Source organism: Pleurodeles waltl, chromosome 4_1 (genome assembly GCF_031143425.1).
Source record: "Pleurodeles waltl isolate 20211129_DDA chromosome 4_1, aPleWal1.hap1.20221129, whole genome shotgun sequence".
NCBI lineage: Eukaryota > Metazoa > Chordata > Amphibia > Caudata > Salamandridae > Pleurodeles > Pleurodeles waltl.
In genome coordinates, this window is record NC_090442.1 from 739738102 (window position 1) to 739756573 (window position 18472).

Consider the following 18472-nt stretch of genomic DNA (forward strand, 5'->3'; position numbering starts at 1 on the left):
ACAATTAATGGGAAGATGAGAAATAAGACGATGGGGGAAATATTTGAATACAGCAGTATTATACCTGAAATTGCCACTAATCTGTAGCATGGAGTGTGCAAACTGGAGTACTGAAAAAGGTTTCAGGACATTTGACAACACTGTCTTCCAAAGGGCTAATTCTGGATATTCTTTAGGAATGATGACAGTCAAACGTTCCTCTTCAAAGTGCACAAAGCTCTTCTTCATGTTTATGTTTTATTACCATCCATTGCTTACCCCTGAAATTGTGTCACTATAATAGAGTTACACTGGTATGTTAATTATCCGTTTGTGAACAATAAACCGCAATTTTGACTGTAATCTATGTTGTCTCTTGGGGCTTTTGTATGAAGTGAAACCCTGTTTTTTTTAGGTTGGACACAGCAGCACGCAAGTGCTGCTTTTCTGACGTGCTGGTATCTATTTGGGCTTTAAACCATGCCCACCACTTTTACTCGTTCATGGGCTAGCCTTTCGAAAATACTTTATCATCATTGGTAAATGCTTTACGTTTGTCCCTTCTTGGGGCAGTTTTGAAACTGCCTAGGACACCGACCCTGTTACATAGACATTTGCACGTTTGCTGATACGTTTGAATGCGAGCAAACATTTTTTCCTTTTATGTCTCTCCTTCGCGCTCATGCCCATAGCAGCCGTGGCTCTTTGAATCGGCTTGCTTATGTCAACTGTTTTACTTTGAATTTTCAATTTATGTCGCAAGAAAAGTCCAGTTAGGAATTTACAATGCTAATAGCGCTAACTACAGTAAACGCGAGACCAATTGCATTGCAAATGCTTTTTTTTTTTAATTTACCCCCCTTTCCAGGTTCACAACTTCTAAGCATTACAACAAACTTGCATTTATAGAAAACGGAACAACTGTATATGAACAAATTCATAATCTTCAATTTAAAGAACATGCAGGACCAAAGTATCTTTGTTTAGACTGATAATAGCCCTAAATTAGGATCAAAATCCATTAATATACCCCCCTCCCATTATCAGAAACATCAGTCCATTCAAAATTGATACAACTGACTATTTTCTGTCACATTTATATTTCGCTTTGCAGAAAGCTGGTAACGTATTTGCCACGTATAGTAAACATTTCATCAGACAATGGGAATATCTCCAATATAGTAATCTAATGTTTGATATAACATTTTTTTAAAGAAATGTATTAGATTTTGAAAAGAAACAAAACATTTATTTTATGTACAGCATTCCAACACTGAAGCAGAGAGAGCACGAAACCCAATCCGCAACTAAATCTTGTGGAGGACAGAGATCAATTGGGTATCACCAAATAAGCTTACATTTACTTAACATTACACACATTTAGGTAGCATGAAGTTTACACAGTCATCTTGCTGAGAGTTATAATCTGGTCTTGGGTCAGTCATAATAATTAATCCAGGCATCCCATAATTTCTGAAATTTACATGGGCAGCCTCTGCTGTCAGAGACCACTCTTTCCACTGTCATAAATTAATCCATCCCTCGCTTCAATTCCACCAGGGTTGGTATCTCAGGTGCCCCCCAGTATTTCACCAGATCTCTCTTGGCTGTTACCAATCCAACGTTACATAACACTTACATACGAGGTAGACCAATGTCATTAGGGATCCCTAATCACACATATTTGGGGTCTGCTGGGATTACGGTCTCAAGTATCTTGCCCTGCTCAGCCAGTACTATTCACCAGTATGAACCTACCACTGAGCAATTCCAATGATCGTGGTAGAAATTCCTGCCCTGGGCATTGCAGGGCGGACAGTGGGGAGAGGTAGCTTGTCCTATCCTACAGAGGCGTACTCTATCATAATAAATTCTATTAAGTGAATTGAACTGGATGAAGCCTTAATGACCACTTCTCTAGGAAACATGAGTGCAACCTCCCAATCTACCTCCTCCAAATCACCAACATCTGCCTCCCAGTTAAGCCCAAGTTTTTGTAGGGTGTGAAGCATATCGTTATTGAGAGTTTTATATATGGTCAATACTGCTTTTGCAGGTATTCCTCCCATCAGTACCCTGCCTTCTAGGGGAAGAGTATTCCGGGAGGCCATCCGGAATGGTTTCCGCTCTCCAAGAATGTTGCAGTTTAAGATAGTTAAAAGTGTTGCGTGTCTAGGAGCTGTAATTCTCATTGAATCGATGGGAAGGGTATAAGATCTCCTCTCACCAGTAAGTCTCCTACCTTGGAGATACCTATGTTATCCCATCCATGAAAGCCTTGCAGTTTTCCTATTCCCAACAATTTCTTGCCCACCCATAACAGGGTTCCCCTCGTGATTTTATCTGCCCACTCTATACATTTAGTGGCTCTATGCCACACCTCAATAGTCACCTGCGTAGCAGGCAGCCAGTGTCCCACTCACAGCGCCCCCCCTTTAAAAATAGTGCCAATAAGAGTGCTTTTCAAATTGGGCCCTGTCCAATGCATAGGTAGGATGATCTCCCGCCTCACAACCCCAATTACTGAGGACCATCAGGTGTGTAGCCCAATAGTATGCTCTAAGATCAGGTAGAGCAAGACCTCAATTGTAAACATTTTGTTGCAGTGTCAGTAGACTTATTTTAAGATGTTTCACATTCCACAGGAGCTGTCTAAGCTCAGCCAACGATGGTGACTAGGTCGTAAGACAGCTTATGTCAAGTATTTTGCAGTATATAAAGACATTTGGGAGGGTGATCATCTTAAATGGGACTGCTCTGCCCAGGAGCACAAGGGGAAGTACTTTCCACTGTTTTGCATCTGCTTGAAAATCTGCTATGACCCTGCCAATATTATCTACAGGCTTCTAACACGGTTAAGGACTGCATAGATTCCCAGGTATTTAAAACCATCACGTCGACAATCTGTTTCGGTCAAATGGTCTGAGTAGAGTATGGATTTGTTCAATTTATAGTGTACTCAGAATGGGTACCATATGTCGCAAAGGTGCGAAACATGGCAGGGAGCAAGGCGGGGGGGGGGGTCTATTAGACGTAAGAGTATATAATAATGTTTGATTTAACATTTAAACAGGGCCATGTTACAAGGAAACTAAGACTCCTTAAATAAAGAACTTTACAATAGCAATGCGGCATGAATAGTACAGCAGGACTATTAATTTTGATGACCATAAAACGTTCCAGTACTTACAACGCATGATAGTGACCAGGCAAATATGACACTCTTAACTGTGTTACATGATGGAAGCACACATCACACATTTATGTTTCAGATGTGCATCAACTCTTCCAGTTATGGTTGAATTGAAGAAATATTATAGGAATTTTGTTTTGCGACTGTTTGACCCGTTTACAAGTCTACACCTACCTGACTAAGTTATCTTGGTTCTAAATTCCAAAACTGGAGCAGACTGATAAAAGATAAAAAATGTATTTAAAAAATTCACTTTTGGAGTGCGCACACACAGGGATGTAGAATTCCTATCGCCTGACGCCTGGGACATACTGTTTGGGGTCAAGGGCAACAAGGTTTCTTGTTTATTTTGTCCTTGGGACAAGTAAGCCCAATCCCCTGCAGCACAAACCCTTTGGCTGCCAGTTTACAGAGAAGGGAACTGTCTGCAGTTGAGGTAATGTGTGTGTCCATATGTTAGAGCTGTTCAAACTAGTATTTATGGTTCATTAATTAAAAGCCTTCATTATTAGGGTGAGACCTGTAAAATGTTTTAAGGTCACCCTGCACTACTGACAGTGGGTCCAGAAAAAAAAAAAAAAAAAAAAACATTTGAAAAGTTTAACAACATAGGGCTAAGTATGATGCTCCCAGAATGCTCTGATTAGATGGAAATGTTTGCAGAAGCTTGTAAGCAAGAGTGGTGATTCTTTGCTTTCAAAATAAAAATGTTCAGAAAAAAATGCAAGTAGGAAAAAAAAAATATGTTTCGCTACTATGAAATTTTAGGTGCTGTTTCTTTGAAGCGTCACTTAGTAAAAACATGTTGATTCATTCTAGTATTTCCCAAATATATTCCTAATGGAAAATCAGTATAACCATTTTTCAACAAGATTATGGGAAGCATGAAAAACGAGCACTGGCAAAGCCAACTGATCTGATATTTTTTTTTAGAGTCTTTTGGTGTCGACAATGAAAGTCTTGTTTTGACATGGCTTTTGTAACACTTTATTGCTGTGGGAGCTGCGAGGTCCTCACCTTTGTAACAAACACTGCCAAAAAGAAAAAGGTTTTGGTCTCAAAAAGCACTCATTGCCACCAGTGGCGTAACAAAGGCCACGCAGCTCCTTGTGGAAGAGCAAAAAGGGATCACTCAGTAAAGCCAGCTGATAGATCGAAAGAGAAATAGAAGTTTAATAAAAAACAAAATGTCTTTGTTAACACCAGATCTAATTAGGGACCCAATTCTTAGAGAAAGTCACAAATGTGCACTCATGGTATATGTCTTTGAATTAGTGGTTTTCATGAATTCACAAGAATTTACAGAAGCAGACAAGGAAATAGTACTCCTAGAAAATGTTTGTGAACTGTATTTTAGCACAAGTAAATATGCATGTATAGATATGCTCATGCGAAAATCTATTGAGCATTTACAAGTTTGCTTTCCCTCCAAACACTTTTTTCCCAACCCTAAAAGACCTTCTACTTCTGCCACTGTCCAGAGTAAATTTCTAACCTTTCTCATTATGGGAAAAGACTAGAGAAGAGCCTTTGACAATCCTTAAAACATGCAAGTTAGCTGGTTTGCAGACTCTGAGGCATTCCAGCCCTGGAACTATTGCTTACTCCAGCCCCAGTATGTACATTTTTGGAAAGATGGAAACATAAGGAAATTGCTATAGTAGAGACTGATTTTGCAAGTATTCAAGACCTACCATACTAGTAGCCTTGACATAATCAGAGAGGCTATTATCAGACCTCTTAGGTAATGAGATTGCTGCCATAATTTGTCGGCGCACTACATGGTACCAAAGGGACAAGGAGATTTTTTTTTTTTTTTTTACAGGACAGGTAGATTTAAGAAGCAACCTGTCCCAAAGACAAATAGATATGTTTTTAAAATCCACACCCCCTGACACAAAAACATGTTAATTTCTATACTCTGCTACAACAAATTAGGCATGAAGACTGGGCTTGTGTCATACAATTTCATTTCACAGGCTGGTGTAAAATTGGTCAGTTCTTAAGATACTTATAATGAAAGGATCATGCTTATAAACAACTTTGTAATGCCTTTAATTACCAAGCAGACTGAACCAATATGACACCATCAGGTGACATGTATTTGACACATGTACCAGGATAAGATGTTTATTACAGTAGATCAATTTGAGGAAAATACCACCCCATTTGATATGTCTGTATATTTTAGACTTCGGCACACTGAAATTCTTAAATCCAAAAAGACACCTGCTTATCAGATGCTGACCAAAATAAATTCACAGGTGACATGAAACAGAAGGTAGGAGGCTGGACTGACTTCAAATGTCACCAGGACAACCATAACCGCATCAGCTATAAATCACAGTGAAAAGGTTCTAGGGCAGTTGTTTTTTTGCAGCAGTTCCCCCTAGAGGGTCCAACAACTCATACCAGGGTACTTGCCACGGTATAGAAAAGTAAATATTACCTACAATTTAAAAATTAAAAAACACTCTATAAATGTGAAATGACTTGAATTGGAGACTAAAAATTAAGACCATCGGTTTGATTCGTGGGAGCAATGCAAGTAACAGCATATACAAGTTAGTACGTACAATCTGTGGGTCCTAACTGAAGCACAAACAAAAAAAAACAAAAAAAGGGCATGCCTTAGGAGGAACTGAGACAAAGTGATATGCTAAATTTAGTATAATAAGTTTAGTTGTTTAGAAATAAAATCTCAATTTAGGAAAGCTCCAATCTTCCGAATAAAATTAACGTTTCTATTTTATAATTTTTGTTTGTGGATTAAATAAAATGTCAATTGTGACTGTTTGATGCGTATTTGTTTCTGTATTTTTTTTTTTATTGTTTCGAGGTTCAAATAGTAGAAATTGCTGAGGACCAGGTTCCAGCCTTCCAGTAATGACCTGTGTGGGTCTCAGTATTTATGGTTCGAGCAGACCCTGGGACATCGAACTTTAGGGTCAAATTCAAGAATTAGTACACACGGAGTAAACAGCACACTATCACCCTGCCATGTTCAAATCGTTGTGCTTGAGAACATCTCCGAAACTTATCAGGCTTATATTAGGACCCACTGGAACGTGCGACCACAAAAAAAAAAGCATGGACTAACAGGGTGTGCCAGGTGCGAAGGCACTACAAGTAGCATTAGTATTCATTTCAGGAGGGACCACACGATGGCACAATTTACAATGATGAGAAACTGAGAGGGTGAAACGAGTAAACGTTGTACATTTCTCAGCAAACGCCCCTCTAAACGAATGCCTCAAGCAGGTGTGGATAAACGGCGAAGTGGAATTAATTCACTTACAATTAATCAAACGCATTCGGCATAATTCAGTGGTTATTCTGAAAATCTAGATAGGAACTTGTCCTCGTGAATCCCCGAGTTCTATTCTCGATTAGTAACAAAGACCCAATTTAAGCATTTGTCGCTTCTCGATGGACTACCAAAAAAATAAATAATTAACAGCCGAGAATCGCAGGAGGGAATGCTAGGTATTGCCCCGGTCCTGGAGAAAGTGAACTCAGCGGTCGAAGTGTATATAAATAAAATAAAAATAAAAAGTATGGTTACTGTAATACTGTAATGATGCATGCAAACGGGGCGGGGTCAAAGGTGTGGCCACAAAAACAAAATATTCTGTAAGATTTTTGGTCTTTTCCCTTCACGTAGCTACATATAAAATAAGTCACAGTTTAAGCGAAATTTTTAAAAAAAGAAAAAAAAAGTTAATCAGTGGCCAGCGCACCACTGTAGATTATGAAACCTCTTAGTTAATGCACTGCAGAGATCTATGTGTACCCAGAAAGTCACAGATTAAAATCTTGGTTTAATGTAGAATAGTGGCTTGTGCACTGCTAGTGCTACGAGGGCCCAGGTTGTGACGGAAAGCACTGAGAACATGGAAGTCATTATTGTACTGTATTGTAATTGTATTTCTATAGTGCTTACGTCTCCTGACAAGGCGCCAAAGCGCTTTTCGGTGAGTAGGATGCTATTCCGGAACACAAAAGGATTAGTAGTGGATTTGTATAGGGAAATAGGAGTACAGTATTAGTAGGAGTTAAATTGAGCAGAGAATATGTAGGTTTGTTAGTTGGATTGAATAGCGTAATGGAGGTATAGAGAAGGGAAGAATCTAGAAGTGTTATTTGGGAGTTTATAGTAGTAGGATGAGGCTTGGGATGAGTAAAGGAGAGATGGAGAAGGGGAGACTCTGTAGAAAGGGGTGAGGAGACCATAGTAGTAGGTTTTGGATGAGTCAAAGGTGAGATAAATGAGGGAGCTTTCAGTTGGGTTGTTTGGGAGCTCATAGTAGTAATTTGAGATTTGGGGGTGAGCCAGGAGTGGTAGAGGAGGGAAGAGCTTAGGTAGGGTTGTTTTGGAGATTATACGAGTAGAATGGGTTTGGGATGAGTCACAGAGTGGGGATGGAAAACAGATTGATAGAGGTATAGGGTAATGGGAAAACAAAGCAAAGCTTATGAGAGTACTTTTTTTCCTCTTGTACACTAGGACTAAAGTAATCAATAGATACTTAAATACATGGTAAGGGAATATATGAATAAATAATATAATGGACATAATATTTTGAGATGATTTAAAGTTGTATTATATAAACAGACTTTCAAGATTTGCAATATTTGAACTTTAATTGTGTACTTTTCTAACATTTTATCTTTCCTTAATATGTGAAATGTTTAAAGATAAATGGTCAAAATAAATTTTGCTCATTGTGACAGATAAAATAAAAAAAGAGTAAATAAGTATCAAATATAACAACTTAGCTAGGAACTATTCAATGACGTATGAACATGTTAAGCATAGAATCTATCTCTCAAGTGAGTCAGTCAAAATTTCTTTCTCAAGTCATTATGGATTTAATATCAAAATGTAAAGTTGGAATCTTGTGATATCCTCGCTCAAACACAATAAGGGACAGCAGGAGCTGATCAGTATAATATTTGATGTTGTTGCCTATTTTTCATATGTCTATTAAGGCAGATGCGTAAAGGTTTTGTTTTGTTTTCCTATCATTCAGAGTGTGTTGAGTCAAGGAGTGTAAAGAAATGGCTCCCTGTTGCAGTTACCCCCCCCTTTTTGCCTGATACTGATGCTGACTTGACTGAGAAGTGTGCTGGGACCCTGCTAACCAGGCCCCAGCACCAGTGTTCTTTCACCTAAAATGTACCACTGTCTCCACAACTGGCACAACCCTGGCACCCAGGTAAGTCCCTTGTAACTAGTACCCCTGGTACCAAGGGCCCTGATGCCAAGGGCCCTGATGCCAGGGTAGGTCTCTAAGGGCTGCAGCATGTCTTATGCCACCCAAGGGACCCCTCACTCAGCACAGACACACTGCTTGCCAGCTTGTGTGTGCTGGTGGGGAGAAAATAACTAAGTCAACATGGCACTCCCCTCAGGGTGCCATGCCAACCTCACACTGCCTGTGGCATAGGTACGTCACCCCTCTAGCAGGCCTAACAGCCCTAAGGCAGGGTGCACTATACCACAGGTAAGGGCATATGTGCATGAGCACTATGCCCCTACAGTGTCTAAGCAAGACCTTAGACATTGTAAGTGCAGGGTAGCCATAAGAGTATATGGTCTGGGAGTCTGTCAAAAACGAACTCCACAGCTCCATAATGGCTACACTGAATACTGGGAAGTTTGGTATCAAACTTCTCAGAATAATAAACCCACACTGATGCCAGTGTTGGATTTATTAAAAAAAATGCACACTGAGGGCATCTTAGAGATGCCCCCTGTATTTTACCCAATTGTTCAGTGCAGGACTGACTGGTCTGTGCCAGCCTGCTGCTGAGAGACGAGTTTCTGACCCCATGTGGTGAGGGCCTTTGTGCTCTCTGAGGACAGAAACAAAAGCCTGCTGTGGGTGGAGGTGCTTCACACCTCCCCCCTGCAGGGACTGTAACACCTAGCAGTGAGCCTCAAAGGCCCAGGCTTCGTGTTACAATGCCTCAGGTCACTCCAGCTAGTGGAGATGCCCGCCCCCTGGACACAGCCCCCACTTTTGGCGGCAATTCCAGGAGAGATAATGAGAAAAACAAGGAGTCACTGGCCAGTCAGGACAGCCCCTAAGGTGTCCTGAGCTGAGGTGACCGACTTTTAGAAATCTTCCATCTTGCAGATGGAGGATTCCCCCAATAGGAATAGGGATGTGGCCCCCCCCTCCACTCAGGGAGGAGGCACAAAGAGGGTGTAGCCACCCTCAAGGACAGTAGCCATTGGCTACTGCCCTCCCAGACCTAAACACACCCCTAAATTCAGTATTTAGGGGCTCCCCAGAACCTAGGAAATCAGATTCCTGCAACCTAAGAAGAAGAGGACTGCTAAGCTGAAAAACCCTGCAGAGAAGACGGAGACACCAACTGCTTTGGCCCCAGCTCTACCAGCCTGTCTCCCCACTTCTAAAGACACTGCTCCAGCGACGCTTTCCACAGGGACCAGCGACCTCTGAAGCCTCAGAGGACTGCCCTGCATCTAGAAGGACCAAGAACTCCTGAGAACAGCGGCTCTGTTCACCAAAGACTGCAACTTTGCAACAAAGAAGCAACTTTGAAACATGCGTTTCCCGCCGGAAGCGTGAGACTTGGCACTCTGCACCCGACGCCCCCGGCTCGACTTGTGGAGAACAATCACTTCAGGGAGGACTCCCCGGCGACTGCGAGACCGTGAGTAGCCAGAGTTGACTTCCCTGAGCCCCCACAGCGACGCCTGCAGAGGGAATCCCGAGGCTCTCCCTGACCGCGACTGCCTGCTTCAAAGACCCGACACCTGGTAAAGGCACTGCATCCGCAGCCCCCAGGACCTGAAGGATCCGACCTCCAGTGCAGGAGCGACCCCCAGGTGGCCCTCTCCCTTGCCCAGGTGGTGGCTACCCTGAGGAGCCCCCCCCCCCCCTCCCCCCTTGCCTGCATCGCTGAAGATACCCCTTGGTCTCCCATTGCTTTCTATTGAAAACCAGACGCTTGTTTGCACACTGCACCCGGCCGCCCCGTGCCGCTGAGGGTGTTCTTTCTGTGTGGACTTGTGTCCCCCACGGTGCCCTACAAAACCCCCCTGGTCTGCCATCCGAAGAAGCAGGTACTTACCTGCTGGCAGACTGGAACCGTGGCACCCGCTTCTCCATTGAAGCCTATGCGTTTTGGGCACCACTTTGACCTCTGCACCTGACCGGCCCTGAGCTGCTGGTGTGGTAACTTTGGGGTTGCTCTGAACCCCCAGCGGTGGGCTACCTTGGACCCAAACTTGAACCCCGTAGGTGGTTTACTTACCTGCAAAAACTAACAAACTCTTACTCCCCCCAGGAACTGTTGAAAATTGCACTGTCTAGTTTTAAAATAGCTATATGTGATTTATGTGAAAACTGTATATGCTATTTTGCTAATTCAAAGTTCCTAATGTACCTACCTGCAATACCTTTCATTTGAAGTATTACATGTAAATCTTGAATCTGTGGTTCTTAAAATAAACTAAGAAAATATATTTTTCTATACAAAAACCTATTGGCCTGGAATTGTCTCTGAGTGTGTGTTCCTCATTTATTGCTTGTGTGTGTACAACAAATGCTTAACATTACTCCTTTGATAAGCCTACTGCTCGACCACACTACCACAAAAATAGAGCATTAGAATTCTCTCTTTTTGCCACTATCTTACCTCTAAGGGGAACCCTTGGACTCTGCATACTATTCCTTACTTTGAAATAGTGCGTACAGAGCCAACTTCCTACAAGGAGTCAATGGTGAATCGCCAAGGCCGAGTTAGGCAGAATTTTAAAAGTAAGTCAAAGGCCAGTTCTTTTAAGTTTTCCCTTCGGTGGATGATGCATATTAGTCACCTAAGGGTCGGTGAAACCGCGTCAGATCTTTGATCCCGGAGTTCCAAAGGAGACATCCAAACCTGATGGCTGAAAAAAATAATGTAACAAAGGAGCCAATGACCATGCACAATGCAGGCTATAGGCGGAGTCACTAAACATCATGGCTCAAAAGACTTTTCGAACAAAGACAATTTGCAACTTTAGAGCCCAACACTGGATGGCAGGAGTATGCAAAGCATATGTATCTGTGCTACGTCTCCCTGCGCCTATTGTCAACTGTTCCCATCATACATTGTATTAGTCAAGTATTAACACATATGGACTGTAGTTAGGTATACATTTCATACAATAGGGCTACAATTATGAGCGAACACTCTTGTAGTATGTACAATGGTGTTGAATAACAGTCCCATATCCTGGCCACCCCGTACCCTACCCAGCTTCCGTCTATTAGTCCCTTAGATAGAACACAGGGGAAGGATCTGTTATTAAGTTCTTCAGGAGAATCTTTCCTTACATGAGGGACGGACATATATTCACTCTTAAAACATATCAAACCAGCCATACATCAATGAGGGAGAGGCATGTGTGGACCCTATAGGATAAAATATGTGGAAGACACAGGTGTGTAAGACAGACGCACCCCACAGGGTACACTATTGTCTCAATCTGTTTCCTAAGCGCTTCTACCAGGGAGTTCAACTACAGAGATATTAGTTTACTTCTCAGACCTCTATATTCCTCTCTTGTGAGGGCAGCGCTTTAAGCCTGGCTCCAGCGTAACACCTCCTCCTTCCAAGAGAGGAGAGATAAGGGGGTGGGGGGAGGGGTGTGCGTGGCGGTGTGGGTGTGTGGGGTGAGGGAGTGTGAGATTTCAAGCATCTCGTCAACTGACATTTTGCCAACAGCAGAGCCAGGTCTGAAGCACATACGTACTTTGGAGGCATGTTGCTGAGGGTGGAGTCCCAGGAGGAAATAAGCAGGTGACTACTGATTCATCCATGATCTCCGTCAGAGGCTCCTATTGCATTCCAGTACTGTGTGAGGGACGGACATTACAAAGCATATGTAGAAGATCAGCGTCCGCGGTGTGGCATTGAGAACAGTGCGCCGTTGTAGTGTGGTAGATTCTATTGAGTCTATGTGGAGTGAGATATGCTCGGTGAAGGAGGTAAAACTGGATCAGCTTAAACCGACAAGATACTTGCTTGGCATATTGTAATGAAAAGGACCATTGCTTGTCAATAGTCTCTCTGCCTATATCAGTTACCCACGCGGCCTTCAACGTGTCCAACGATATGTGAAGCTGTGTCCGAATCCTGCGATATATCCATTGTACAAGATGTCTACCATGTCCCATTGTGTGGAGAGCCTGGAGTGGTTCATGTGTTACCAGTTCAATACCCTGTGGTGCCCAATAAGTGCGAACATATGATACTATCTTGTGTCATAAAAAAAAGAGTCTCTGATAAAACATGCAATTGCACAAAATCAGAATGTGAGACTAACATGCCATCTTCTAACAAGTCTCCTAGAGCAGTGGTTCCCAATCTGTGGTCCGGGGACCCCTGGGGGGCCGCAAAGCCTCCTCAAGGGGTCCGCAACTGCTGAGAAAATTAAATAATATTAACAGATTAGGTCCCCAGCTTTCATTAATGACTTAGTGGGGGGTCCCCGGATTTCAATAACGATTCAGTCGGGGTCCCCGGGCACCAGTAATGATAAAGTGGGGGTCCAAAGAAGTCAAAAGGTTGGGAACCACTGTCCTAGAGTGAGGGGGCCCTGCTGTTCACAAACCCTGAACATAGCTGTTAAAGTGCCAGAGGGGATGGGGAGCCTATGTGATGGTATACTAGGTGCATAGGGGGTTGGTGAAGCCGTGTACAGAGTAGTTAGTTTGTAGGAAGCCAATGCTGTGCGTAGTTGTAAGGTAGCCCCAATGGGCATTTTAGGCGACCCGGGACAGAGCAGTTGGTGAACAAAACCCCTCTTCCACATTGTTTCTATATAGTTTACCTCGTCTAAATTGTGGCCAGCTAGCCAGTAGGACAGCCATTGTAACTGGCCCACAATACAGAAGGCTTTAAAATCTGGAGCGCCCAAACTGTCCAAGTCTGGGGTTAACTGTAGCTTCATCAGTCCGACTCACCAGTGACCCTTACCCCATATAAGTTCTATCAATAAGGAGTTCAATGTCCGAAATACACAAGGAGGTACTATAAGGGGCAAGTTCACAAAATGATATAGGACGCGTGGTAGCATTACCATCTATACGCACGGTCACCCTTCCGGCCACTGAAATGGGTAGTGTAGTCTAAAAGTCAACCTGGGAAAGGAGGGATGTAATCTAACAGGCCTGCTTAGTTCTGGTGTACGTGGATACCAAGATAGCGGAAGGAGATTGGGGCCGTCACAATGGTCATGGGCTCAAATGAAAACGTAGGCTCTGACGCCTGCCCCAATGTTAAGAATGAAACGGGTGGGTGGAGTGGCCACGCAAGATATCAGACAGAATGCATTCCTGAAAAGCACAGAGGCCGTCCTGCCGAAATCCTGAATAGTCCTGTGGTTGCAGGGCACACAAAAAAATTGTGGATTATAGGGCCACCCCCTGTACCTTTGTTTTGGAGAAGCGGGCCACCTTTCGGCAAGGTCCAGGAGAGGAGTTGGCCCTGGAGGGCACGGACTGGTCAGTGGCCGCCACATGGAGGGCTGGACCAGTGAGCCATTGTGGCTGAGTGCTGGTTTGCCTGCCGGGGGTCAGAGCACAGTGGAGGTTGCACCCTACACAACCACCTCGTTGGAGGTGGTACTACAGAGGCAGGTTTAAGCAGAATTAATCAGGTTCATGACACCATTGGGTCCGCAAAATGCTTATTTCTTTAACCCCATCTTCCCCAAATATCTACAATCAAAGAGGCGAGGTTTTAATAACAGTGCTCTGATTTGGTCTAAATCCAAAGGTCTTTATAAAATACTTTTCAGAAGTGGCCTTCTTTCGAGTTAAGGACAGCAGGATTTCCTACAAGAAAATGGCTGATAAAAAACGGGGCTTCTTTCAGGGCACCCAAAGCATCCACAAGAGTATTTATTATAAATTGGAGCTTTCCCTCCAAGAAACAATCACTTATCAGCATAAGACCATTACAATTCTCTGGGCAATCCTGTAAACCGAAAAAGGAAAGGGTTTTCCACCAAGAAAGCAGATCCTGCAACGCCACAACCTAACTGGGCAACAGCAGAGAAAATGCTTGATCTCAATAAGTCCTCCTCAAATACCTCCTTCGGATGACTTAATTCTTTACCTCTGTTCTGCCACTTACACATGAGGTGACTACTAGAGAAACTTCACAAAGCAGGTGAGAAACAAGTTCTACCATTGTTGTCTTAAAATGAGAACACAAATTGGTCTGTACTTCAACCAGGACACTGCATACTGTGTAATGACAATTGATGTTGCACGGCGAGACTGGATGCCCACATTCAGAAGTCTTTTACCAGTGAGAAATGGATGTAAAATAAAGAAAAAATGCACATAACTTGCTGAAGCTAAGAGGTTTCAGGCAGGGAGTGCAATCATTACTGCTCAAAATACTGATACAGATAGCTTGGCATCCAACTCTCACATTTAGAGACCGTGATGAAAAAGTCATACATCCTATCAACAGTCGCTCTAAAGCTGCGAGTTTAGGAAATCTTTCAACTGTGCACCAACATTCAGACAACTGTGTTTGATAAACGTGTGCCTGTACTTCCAGATCAGAGCACTCTAGCTTATAAGGCCACCATTGAGGACTTAGTTCTGGTGTATTAAACCTTTACGCTACCACAAAGATGAAAATAATGCAGCCCAAAAATCATTGATAAACCTTATTCAGAGGGAAACAGCATGGTCAAAGGTCACAAAGATCTGACTTATCTATAGTCTAGATAAAACTGTATACATCTGCATACATCTAGATAGGTCAACAATTTCTCAAGCACTCCAAGCAGGATTTTGAAAGAAATAACAAAACACAACTGATTTGCTGAAGTAGAAATCTGATGGTACTTTGTGCAAACAAGTTGAAGTCAGTCATATTACTAGCTTGCCCTTAGAGAACTGGAGTAAGGGTTTCTTGATCATCATTGTATGCAATTCCATTATTCTTCAAACAGGAACTCAAATCACATGTGAGAAACTTCAAATCCAACTGCATTGGCTCAAATAGCCTTAAGGTGCCCAAAGACCACGTTCATTGCCCAGGAAAGTACGTGGCTGCCTCACTGTGGTACAGAACAGTCAGCTTCTGGAGACAACCGCCAGATGTACTTTCAGTGAAGTATGTTGGAAACCAGCCTTTGGCATTATCTAATGAGGTTGTAATGCCTCACGGTTGCATGTCTGAATCTAAACCAAATCGCCCTACATTCTCACAAAAAAACGTTTGCAAGGCCAAACAAATGACAGAGCTCCAGAGTGTGTGAATGAAGACTATTTCTGAACCACAGACCATCTGACAGCCTTGATAAAGTCTGCATGTTTTTTTGGCTCCTCATTCTTTTATCAACATCAATTGTCATTATTTCTTGCTGAGGATGCAAAACCAGAAGCCATTTGAAAGGTTTGCTGCGTTCTCCATCTCAAGAATACCTATTTCAGCCACGGCTAGCCAACAAATTGCCCTTCCATGAATCGGTGGCCTACCACTACAGAAGCTGTATCTCCCGTTTGATGGGCCACTCAGAAACCTGCAACTTTAGAATTAGTGAAAGGCATGGGCACTTGAATCCTAGTGGCAATTTTAACTGCCTGACTAGGTCGAAACAGACCAGATATAGAAGGGAATAGGACTGCCAGTTTTGCCACTTGGACCTGGTTAGAAGATGGTTATCTATACTAAGTGTTGAGATATGCTCCTAGCAAGGCAGTTACTCAGAGAGTTTGTTCTCATTCAGCAAGAACTATCCAATAAAATGTTGATAGGAAGTCACTAGTGGTGTCTGTAGTAAAGTGCCCCTTTTGGCATGGTTACCCGCCCTCCACTTTTTGCCTGTCTGATGCCAACTTGACTGAGCGTGCTGGGATCCTGCTACCCAGGACCCAGCACCTGTGCTCTTTCCCTAAACTGTACCATTGCTTCCAAAATTGGTACACCCATGGATCACAGCCGAGTCCCCGGTAAAAGGTACCATGGTACCAAGGGCTCTGTGGCCAGGGAGGGTCCTTAAGGGCTACAGCATGTATTGTACCCCCCTAAGGGACTCCTCACCAAGCACCTGCACATTGCAGCTTGTGTGTGCTGGTGGGAAGAAAAAGGTAAAGTCAGCATGCTACCCATCTTTGTGTGCCATGCCCACAAACCACTGCCTGTGCCATAGATAAGTCACTCCTCTAGCAGGCCTTACAGCCCTAAGGCAGGACGCATAACACCACAGGTGAGGGCATAGCAGCATGGGCAATATGCCCCTACAGTATCTAACTCCATTCTTAGACCCTTTAAGTGCAGTGTAGGAAGCTGGCCCGGTGTGTGGTGGGTACGTACGTATGGTACTTACACCTTATACCAGGTCCAGGTATCCCCTCTCAGTGAAGTGTAGGCAGTGTCTAGAAGACAGGCTTCTCTAGGGGTAGCTGTGGATGAGAAGCCAAGGATTAGCTAGGAGACATGCAAAGCTCATGCAATACCACTGTAGTCACACAGCACATACACACATGAAATCACTAGACAGATGACCCTCCCTTAGGAGATAATACACTAAATATATAAAGTAGAAATCAGAAATAGGCAAAGAAAAGGTTAGAAAACAGTGCAAACAGACAATTGCCAATAGTAAACCGAGTGGGAGCACAAACCATATACCAAAAAAAAAAAAAAAAAAAAAAAAAAAAAAAAAATGGAATGCGAACAAGGTACCGCGGCCTAGGTAAGTAAGATGTGTAGAGGGGAGCTGGGAATATTAGAAAACCACAAAAGGTAAGTACCACAGTACCCCCGCCCCTCAAGCGACCAGGAATGCAGGAGTAAAACACTGGATTTCCCCCAAACCACCCAAAAGGAGAAAGAAGAAAAAGACACCCAGAGAAGACTGCAAGAAAACCAGCAGTGGATTCCTGAAGAAAGAAAACCTGTGGAGAGAGAGGACCAAGTCCAAGAGTCACAGTGGAGTCCAGGAGGAGTAGGAGGTACTAACCACCCAGCTGTGGATGCAGGAGTTGGTCGACAGTTCTGAAGAACAGGTCAGCACTGCAGCCCAGGAGTCAGTGAAAAGTTCCAGATGGATGCAGAACATGTCCCACGAAGGAAGGAAGTTTGCAGACGGGGGTCAGTATAGGATTTCCACTAAAAACCTTGGCAAACTAACAGATAGTAAGAAATGAGGTGCTGCTGGGGACTAGCAAAGCCCAGGAGGACTCAACCCAGGAGAGGGAGTCACGGGGGACCCTCAGCTTCGCAGAGAGTCCACAGGAATAGAGGCAGCACCCACAGGAGTCCCACAGGATGGGGACACAGAAGCTACAGAAGAAGCCCGCGCAGCCTGGAATTTGCAGGAAGGAGTGCTGGGGACTGGAGCTGCGCGTCACCTGAAGATCCCTTTGAGGAGACGCAAACAAGCCTTGGCAGCTGCAAGAGATGCAGTGCACCGGGGTGCTGTCCTTCTTGGGAAGGTAAAGGCTTACCTCCACCAAAGTTGGATAGCTGGCAGAGAGGACCAAAAGGATTACTCCAGACCACCACCCATGATGCAGGATCTACACTGCTCAGCAGGAGAAGGGATCCACGCAGCCGGTCATCGCTTGTTGTAGGTGCCTGCGGTTGCAGGGAAGCGACTCCTTCATTCCAAGAGAGATTCCTTTTTTTTCTTCTTGTGCAGGATGAAGAGTTGCAGTCTTCTGAGGATGCATGATGCGGAAACTGTTGCAAAGCTGGCAGGAACTCTGGATACAATTTTGCAGTCTTCCTTGTGGATCTGTAGCTTGTAGGTTCCTGGAGGGTCCAGTCACGGTTCCGGAGGCCAGAAGTCGAAGTAAAGGTTGCAGAGGAGCCCTGTTGGAATCTTGCAAGCCAAATTCGAGGACCCACCCAAGAGAGAGAGACCCTAAATAGCCCTGAAAGGGAGATTGGTCACCTAACCAGGTAAGCACCTATCAGAAGGGGGCTCTGACGTTCCCTGCTGGCCACTCCGATGCACCCAGAGTTCCCTGCCAACCTTAGAATCAAGATGGCAGAACCCAGGGACCCTCTGGAGCAGCTCTGGGCACCACCACTGGGGTGGTGAGGGACAGGGGAGTGTTCACTCCCCTTCCCATTGTCCAGTTTCACGTCAGAGCTGGAACTGGGGGTCCCTGAACCGGTGTGGACTGGTTTATGCACGGAGGGCACCAAATGTGCCCTTCAAAGCAAACCAGTGGCTTGGGGGGGGGGGGGGGGGGATAAAAGGTAAAGATTCTTCTAAAGGCCCCAAAAACCTGCTCAGGAGGG

At 43.9% G+C, this 18472-nt stretch overlaps 1 protein-coding gene across 5 annotated transcripts in view; it reads right to left on the reverse strand.

Moving 5' to 3' along the window:
• NRF1 (nuclear respiratory factor 1) overlaps nucleotides 1–18472 on the reverse strand; it is a 667443-nt gene that overhangs the window by 599705 nt on the left and 49266 nt on the right. The gene's annotated exons all lie outside the window — the stretch shown is intronic.